Here is a 9,359-nt window from a genome sequence, read left to right on the forward strand (position 1 = left end):
AATTTGGATCAATATTGATAAGACTCATCCATCCTATGCTAGTAGCGAATGACAGTATGCCCTACTTTGCTGCAGATCTAGCAGGAAGGACGAGAAAAAGGGACGTAATTATCACCAGCAGGATGAGAGGGTGTACCAACTTGAGAACGACCATGACCATGGTCCCTACGCCCACAGTTCTTCTACTGACCACCACAACCAGTATAATTGACAGAAGATCTAGGATTTAACTAAAGTTCAGCCTGGTGATGTATTTGGTGAGCTTCAAACGCCATTAGATGTGCAAACATATCATCAAGCGTGAGGGCTTCAATCTTTGTAGTCATCGAGGTGACGACGGGATCATAGTCAGGACCAAGACCAGCGAGGAGATACGCGATCACATCACATCCTGCCAGGAAGACCCGAAACGACCAACCCTTTGTTCTTGTGAAAATAATCTATAGTAGACAGATCACATTTCTTGGACGTGGTGACATAGGTCTGAATAGTGCGAGCATGAGTTGACGATAAAAAGATCCACTGTAGGGTATCACACGCCTCCTTGGACGTAGTAGAGGCAACCACATCGTGAAGAATCTCCTCAGACACGGAGGAGAGAAGGTTCCTAAGGACCTATTGATCCTGATCATACCACCAATCATAGGTCGGATTAGAGACCAGGTCAGCACCAACAGCGGTTGAGGAAGGGATCAGCTTGGCAGGTGCAGCAATGGTGCCATCATGGTAGCCCATAAGCTTCGTACTCTGTAGGTAGGGAAAGGGCTGGGCGCGCCATATTATGAAGTTGTTTTTGGTGAGACAGATTGTGACAACGGGATGGAGAGGGATTGGGCCAAAGGTTGATGTCATGGTAGTTGAGATCGAGTTGGAGATGGTGGATGGGGAGGAGGAAGAAGATATGATAGACATTATTAATGAATAAACCTGGACTCTACTCTGATATCATGTTAGGTTGTCTAGATCTAAAAGATATAATAATAAAAATTGCACAAGGATTTTATTAACAAAGAAAATAAATGAAATAATGATAACATATTCAACAAACAATTTAATATAAAGTCCATAACAAGGTCATTGGGTCTAGTGTTATGATTCTTTGTTTGGGTGCAAGAGGTCTTGAGTTCAATTCCCATTGGACATATTAGAGTTTTGTCTTTTGTTTTTTTAATATATCGATCAATTTCGATTCATTCTTTTTCTATTGATTATTTTCTAATCTAAATGTATGGATCCATAGGCCTATGTGTCTATATAGAACTTGTTCAGGGATTAACGTGTATCTCGATCAATTTCGATTCTTTCTTTTTCTATTGACTATTTTCTTATCTAGATGTATGGATCCATGGGCTTATGTGTCTATATAGAACTTGTTCAGGGATTAACGAAAATGTGCAAAAGCTATACTTGCCTCTGTCATTCGATGAGTCTCTTCCTTTTTTACGTCTGACATCACCACTCCCCTTAGTAGAATACTAAAACAAATTTTCAATTGTGGATGCATATGGATCTTAAGAATATTTGATTAATCCACCACACCTTTAGATGTGAAAGTTATCTTATTTATAATCAAATAAATTACAAGGATATGGAAATAGTAATAAATGGAAAGATAACTATGGTAATAAGGCAAATATTAGATTTTTGCCTTATAATAAAATATCAAATATAATATATATGGTAAACTATAATTTATTATTAAATATCCTTAACACCCCACCGCAAGCTAAGTGCCGGATTTAAACGAATGTGAAGCTTGAATCTAAAAAATTCAAAGAGGTTGAGAAACACTTTTCGTGAAGATGTCAATGACCTGGTTCAAAGGAGGCGTAGAGAAACACTTTCTTGGCCATCGAAAATTGCAGAGGGATCGCCGCTCAGCGGCGATGCTGCCTTGGCTTCGGTGAGAATATGTCTAACCCATGAAGAGGAATTGCCGCTTAGCGACGATGCTGCCTTGGCTCTGGTGAGAATGTGTCTAACCCCAAGAAGTAGAAGGGGAAACCTAGAGCAAGGGACAAAGACAATGTTAAAGCTGAAAGAGTCACCACATTGGGCGAAGGAGCCAATTTTGGCGAGAAGGGCTGCAGCAACTTGGTTGGCGAAGAGGCCAGTGCGGCGCCCAGATTCCAAAGGTAAATCTGTGCATAAGGTCGATGGGCTTATCAAGATTCTGTATATTTCCGAAGAGAATGCTGATGAAGATCCTAAGATTAGAGTTTCTGTGAAGGATGAAGGGTGAAGGGAAAATTGGGAAGAAAATGAAAGAGGCTATGTTTGGAAAAGGTGAGGTTGTATGTATAGAGTATGGCGAAGGATGATTTGGAGGTCAAAAGGGTGGAGCCGAAGAGTAATCAATCGGCTCTGCATGTGACAGCCATGACGACTGCCCCTGCGGCGTCAAAGCCAGCAGTGGTGGTGGAGAAGAACAGTAGAAAATTTCAAAAGCCATTGAAAAGAAAGGATCTGGATTGCTAAACCAAAATGGCTCTGATACCATAAGAATGTTTGATTAATCCACCGCACCTTTGTGTGAAAGTTATCTTATTTATAATCAAATAAATTACAAGAATATGGAAATAGTAATAAATGAAAATAACAATAAAGGGAAAGATAACTATGGTAAGAAGGCAAATATTAGATATTTGCCTTATAATAAAATATCAAATATAATATATATGCTAAACTACAATTTATTACTAAATATCCTTAACACATCCTATCCGAAATCTTTTGTTTACAAGAAAAATCCTAATTCACTATCAAAAAAAATATACCAAGCAAGAACCAGTAATTGTATCGCCACTAAATAGCATTTCAAGACAATTTAACATGATCATATATTACAACTTAAATAAACTTAACTTTATTTATGTCAATATTTCTTAACAATATTAATTAAAGTACATCCAAATGATTTGCAATATTAATTAAAGTACATCCAAATGATTTGAAGAACAAATTCTCTCGTGTAATGGACAATATGAAATTCACATGACAATGATCCTATGTTCTAAAGCAGAAAACACATTGATAAATTTCAAACTTTGACTAGCGCATGGACTAGCAATGAAAATTGATAGATCAGGAAGAAGAACATTTGTTCTAGTGGTATGATTTTTACTTCAGGGGTATAAGAGGTCTCAAATTTAGTTCTCAGAATGTCCTACAACTTATCAAATAGTTTTGTGTGTTGTAAAAACAATTGTAAAAAAACTTATTATATTCAAATAAATGAAACTAAAGAAAACAAAAGTATTTTTTAGTGGTAGAATTATGATCTTTCTAAATATTTGAGTTCATAATTGTACAAATATTATCATAGTAAGGTCAATGATGGGAATACACGTGTTGTTGGGCAACAAAGTCGACATAAAGAAATTATTAAAGAAATATGAAAATTTGAGCCGTGAAAAGCGTAAATTGGAAAGAATCTTGGTGGCCGAGGACAATGTAGTATTATGAAAACTAGCTATATTGAATCTTCAATGTAAATTTTGTGAAAATTGAGAGAAACCTTTGGAGCATGTTTGCAATGGCTTAGCCATGCAGCGCCAGCGTGATGCTTCAAATACTCTTCCTTATGATTTCGTGAGGTAAGAAGTCTTTCTTTACATTCTCAAGACTTTCTAGTTACCATGTTAGGAAGCAAAGAAAAAAAAGAAAGAAAAACAAAAAATTAAGTATGTTAAAACGATAATTCTCTTAATATCATTTTAATATCATTTTGTGTTTCTCACTTTCAACTGACATACCTATCTAAAATTTAACTTTCTATATCTTCTTTACTTAGGTACCCAACATGTGTGATTCAAGTGAAACTATCAAATTAAAACTTACACTAGAAATAATTTCAATTATTTTTTCTTGTATCAGCAGAAATTACCACAAACCCTATATAAAGAATTTGAGAATAATCAAACTTTGCAACTCTTTAGATCTAAAAGATATAATAATAGTACTTGCTATTATTATAGTACTTGCACTTGGATTTCATTGACGTCTTATTTCTTTAGTGGTGAGTGATCAACAAGTACAATCAATTATATTAAGAATTTATATGTAAAGATCAAATAAAATAAATGAAATAATGATAAACATTCAAGGTAGAATTTGAGTCTACAACAAAGACATTTGGTCGATTCTTGATTTGCATGCAAGAATGTTGTTAAGGGCATTCGGTAATAATTTAATTAAGAATTCAATTTATTGATTGAAAATGGTGGATGATTTTCTTTCAGTTAAATCCATGAACTTCCTCTTACGCTATAAGACCTACCTCACTTGAATAGAGTATTCTAATTGAATAGAGTATTCTAATTGAATGTATAAAGTTTAAAGTTAAAAATTATAGGTGGTTTAGTGGTATGATTCTTGCAAGTTCAATTTTTGAAATTTTTTTATTGAAGAATTCTCGAGTTAAATTGAATCTTCAAAGACTTGGTGCAACTAGTAAAATTTTCGAGAATATTCGCAATGGCTTAGTAATTCAGCATAACGTAGTCCTTTAAATACAATATCTAAGAGCCTTTCTTTACATCCCAAGCTTTATACTTACCATCTTAGGAAACAAAAAAAAAACAAAAATTAAAGCGATTAAAACTATAATGATAAAATGATAATGCTCTTAATATCATCTTACCATCTTAGGAAACAAAGAAAAACAAAAAGAAAAACAAAAATTAAAGCGATTAACAAAAATTAAAGCGATTAAAACTATAATGATAAAATGATAATGCTCTTAATATCATTTATTGTTCCCTACTTTAAAAGGTGCTCTTAATATCATTTATTGTTTCCCACTTTCAAGTGTTATGTCTATCCAAATCTGAACTTTCTATCTCTTAATATCATTTATTGTTTCCCACTTTCAGGTGCTCTTAATATCATTTATTGCTTCCCACTTTCAAGTGTTATATCTATTTGAATCTGAACTTTCGATATTTTCTTTACTTGTGTACTTTAAATGTGAACCTCAAATGAAATTATCAAACTAAAACTTACACTATAAAATAATTTCAACTATTTTTTCTTCTCCTCTCTACAGTCATTGTCGCAAACCCTATATAAATAATTTAAGAATAATCAAACTTTGTAGTTGTCTAAATCTAAAAGATATAATAATAATAAGTACACATGGAATTTAAAGAAAATAAAAAAAATAATAATGATACATTCAATAAACTATTTAATTAAAATTTATAACAAGAATCTTTGATCTATTGATATGATTCTTACTTTGGATGCGAGATGCGAGAGGTCTAACATTATAAGGGGCCTTTTTTTACTCTAATGCTCTTGGTTGGTCTTGATTACTTTTTGTGTTCTTTTATATTTGGAAGTCTGATGAGGACCTTGGCCTTCTTGATTATTATTATTATTATTATTATTTTGTTAGTTCGTTTTATGTTTGAAAGTCTAATGAGGACCTTGGCTTTTTTTATTACTTTTTGTGTTCTTTTTATGCTCTCGATTGATCTTGCTTGGGCTACTAAAATTCAAGATATATCTCAACTAATAATACTAAACTCAAGCCTATTTTTGTAAAAAAAATCTTTGTTTAAAGGTTTGATGAAAATATCGAGTTAATTGATTATTAGAGCTTACAAAATCAAAAATAATATGTCCATTTTGCATCGATTCTCTAATAAAATGATGTTAATGTCAATATGTTTAGTTCTAGAATGATCAACAAGATTTTTTTGTTAAATTAATAGCGATGTGTTATCGTAACATATAGGCACATTATCTAATTTTAATCCAAAATTACAAAGACTTTTTGTGTTTTTTTATGTTTGAAAGTCTGAGGACCTTGGCCTTGATTACTTTTTGGGTTCTTTTTATGCTCTAAGTTGGTCTTGCTTGTGCTACTAAAATTCAAAATATATCACGACTAATAATATCAAATTCAAGCCTATTTTTGTAAAAAAAATTCTTCATTTGACGACTTAATGAAAATATCGGCTAATTGATTATTAGAGCTTACAAAATAAAAAATAATATGTCCATTTTGTACATACTCTCTGATAAAATGATGTCTAATGTTAATATGTTTAGTTCTAGAATCATGAACAAGATTTTTTGTTAAATTAATAGTAGTAGTATTATCACACAATATAGGCACGTTATCTAATTTTAATCCAAAATCATAGAGAGTTTGTTTCATCCAAAGAATTTGAGCACAACTAGCAACTGCAATATATCGGCTTCGGTAGTAGATAAGGCAACCAAATTTTGTTTTTTACTAAACCAAGAAACTAATGAACTACCAAAAAAAATTGACAACTTTCACTAGTACTTTTACGATAATAAGTAAACTTCCAGCAAAATCCGCATCAGAATATCCTACCAACTTAAACTAACATTTATAGAATACCAAAATCCTAAATTAATAGCTCCAAGCAAATATTTAAATATTCTTTTCATGACATGCAAATGAGATTCCTTAGGACAAGATAGAAACCTACCACAAATACATGCCCTAAACATGATATTGGGTCTACTGGTAGTCAAGTAAAGTAAACATCTAATCATACCTTGATAAGATTTAATATCCACACGTTTACCTTTTCATCCTTGTCAAACTTAATGGATGTGCTCAATGGAGTTTTTGCAATCTTACCTTCATTGAACTTGAACTTTTGAGTAAATCCTTAGTGTATTTTTCTTGGTTATTGAAGATACCATCTTTGAGTTGTATGATTGGAAGTCCAAGAAAGAAACTATGCTCTCCCATCATACTAATCTCATTCTCAATAAGAAAATTAGTAAGTCCATCAACATAAAAAGCATTTTTTAACTTATAGACATGAGGTGGAAAATCAAAATTTTCAAATCTGGGAGGTTGTTCTACATATACTTCCTCCATAATATAACCATTTAAGAATGCACCTTTCACATCCATTTGATACAATATATGATTTTCACTATTATTGATGATGAGAGGTTTAGGATTTCGTGATGTAAGAATGATGTAGCTCATATGGTAGAGTGCTCGCTTAGCATGTGAGAGGTGCGGGGATTGATACCCTGCAATCTCCTAAAGAAACTATTGGTTATTAATATTTTATTTCTATTCAATTTTTCCTTATTTTTGAAATAATGAGCAACCTTATTTTTGACATAATGAGCATAAATATTTTTTCATTTTCACTATTTTTTAACTTATTTTTGACATAATGAGCATAAATATTTTTGCATGCGATTGGTACGGGGATCAATACCCCGCTTTGTATTCATAAGTGCTCTATAATATTGTGGACAGATTTGATCAAAACATTGCATAAAGAGATGAAGGAGGCAATTGAGAAACAAAATTTCAAAGTTGCTTCAAGAAGGAAATCATTTTTTAACCCGATAACTGGGTTTGGATACATTTTCGCAAAGAGCGATTCCTATCTCAAAGGAAGACAAAGATACATCCAAGAGGGGATGATGATCTTTCCGGAGAATTTTCAGCACATTCTACTTTCAACGTTGCTGACTTGAGTCCTTTTGACGTAGGTGATGATTTTAATTATTCGAGGACAAATCCTTTTGAAGAGGGGGAAGATGATAAGGATCATGGTGTTTCAAATGTTCCAACTGGACCAACCAAGAAGATTCCACAAGCACTCATTATTTATCTATAAAATTGGTTAGGCTTGGTTCAACTATCATTTCATGTGTTATAAACTTATGGAGCTTCAAAAGTGAATATTTACGCAGTTGAAGTAGAGATGAAGTTGCAAGCATCATTACATCAGTTATTAGAAAACTTTATTTATTTTTAATTTCATAATGTATGTAATGGTCAAATTGTCAAATTGACCTTGTCTTTTGTGGAGATTCAGGGGGATTGAGATTAAATCCCGGCCACTAACTTCTTTTGTGAGGAGACTATAAATATCAACAAATTATTATGTAAAAATTCGATTCGAGAGGAATTAAATTGATCTCTCAAGTTGAGAAGTTCCCTTAAAAATACGAGCATCATCTCTGTCATTTCTAACTTTCAAGCCATTGTTGTGGTAGAATTGAATTGGAGCGATTCAGTCAATCAAGTTCGATTATGTGGTTGAGTGAAATTCTCAATCTTCTACTTATTTTTGGGATTTCTTCTCTCACTATTCATTGTAATTTATCCTAATATAAACAAGTTTGTTTTTTAGGAAATGTATTAACCACATAAGTTTATTAATTACTCCCAACTTTTATATAAAATGAAGTAAATACAAATGGAGATATAACAATAAAAGAGAAATTATATTTACTAGCACATTTTTTTTTGTTTAATATGAGATAGAAGTATACGTAGTAATAAAAAGAAACTACATAAACTTCAAAGAAGTTAATCCCATTTTATCATATAAATATTGTTAAATGGTAGTATTGTTAAATAGTAGTAAATAAGTAGTTTTGAAAACTAGACACTACTATGAATCTAGGTTTTGAAAACTGAAATTAAAAATATTAAAAAATTAAAAAATAAAAAAAAAATAGTTTTCAAAAACTTAAGACTTAAAATTCAAATATATATTTTTTTTTAACAAAGGATAAAACACGTGATAGAGAAATGGAAAGAAAACAAACAATTTTGAAAAAAAAACAAAAAACAAAATAGTTATCAAATGGACCTAATTTATCAATATATTTATCTCAAAGGAATACATCAACTTTAGTGGCAATGCTGCTTCAACTATGTGATAGACAATGTGAAGTTAACATGACAATAATAGTAGGTTCTAAAACACAAAACCATGTGGATAAATTTCAAATATTGAGGCGCATAAAACATATGGACTAGCAACTAAAAATGATAGATTCATTATAAGAGCATTTGGTCTAGTGGTATGATTCTCACTTTGGGTGTGAGAGGTCTCGAATTTGATTCTTGAAATACCCCCTGTAACGACCCTAAATTTCCACATATCCAGAGTCGCCACTCACGTCTCATGCTCATCTCTAATGCAGAATAAAATCTAAGCATGCTCATTATTAATAGCGGAAAAATTTAAAACTTCAGAATACATTAAAACTTTGGAAAACACTGCCGGACTTACGTGTTTCAAACATTGAGCTAGAGTTCCAAAAAGAAAAGAAAATAAAATAAAACGACTACAAATTAATTAATATAAATGAATGAAATGCAAGCCCTATTCTAACTAAGACTAGGAATTAAATATGCACCTATCCTATGCACGCGCCACAGTCTCTGATCGCGATGCCACCGTCAACCGTACATGGGCGCCTTGCCTTTACCTGAAAAAAACAATATGGCACACGGCCTGAGTATTTCGAAGAAATACTCAGTAAGTGACCCCACTATAGGGGCCATGCTAATGCAAACACATGCAATCATGAATAGGGACCTATCTCTA

At 32.3% G+C, this 9,359-nt stretch overlaps 1 non-coding gene across 1 annotated transcript; it reads right to left on the reverse strand.

Annotated features, from left to right (window-relative positions):
* Positions 1 to 261: 261 nt before the first annotated feature.
* LOC111439906 lies at positions 262 to 401 on the reverse strand. Its single transcript, XR_002709884.1, has one exon. It is a non-coding gene; the product is annotated as a small nucleolar RNA Z247 (small nucleolar RNA).
* Positions 402 to 9,359: the final 8,958 nt, after the last annotated feature.

This window comes from Cucurbita moschata, unplaced genomic scaffold (assembly GCF_002738365.1).
Source record: "Cucurbita moschata cultivar Rifu unplaced genomic scaffold, Cmos_1.0 Cmo_Scf00115, whole genome shotgun sequence".
NCBI lineage: Eukaryota > Viridiplantae > Streptophyta > Magnoliopsida > Cucurbitales > Cucurbitaceae > Cucurbita > Cucurbita moschata.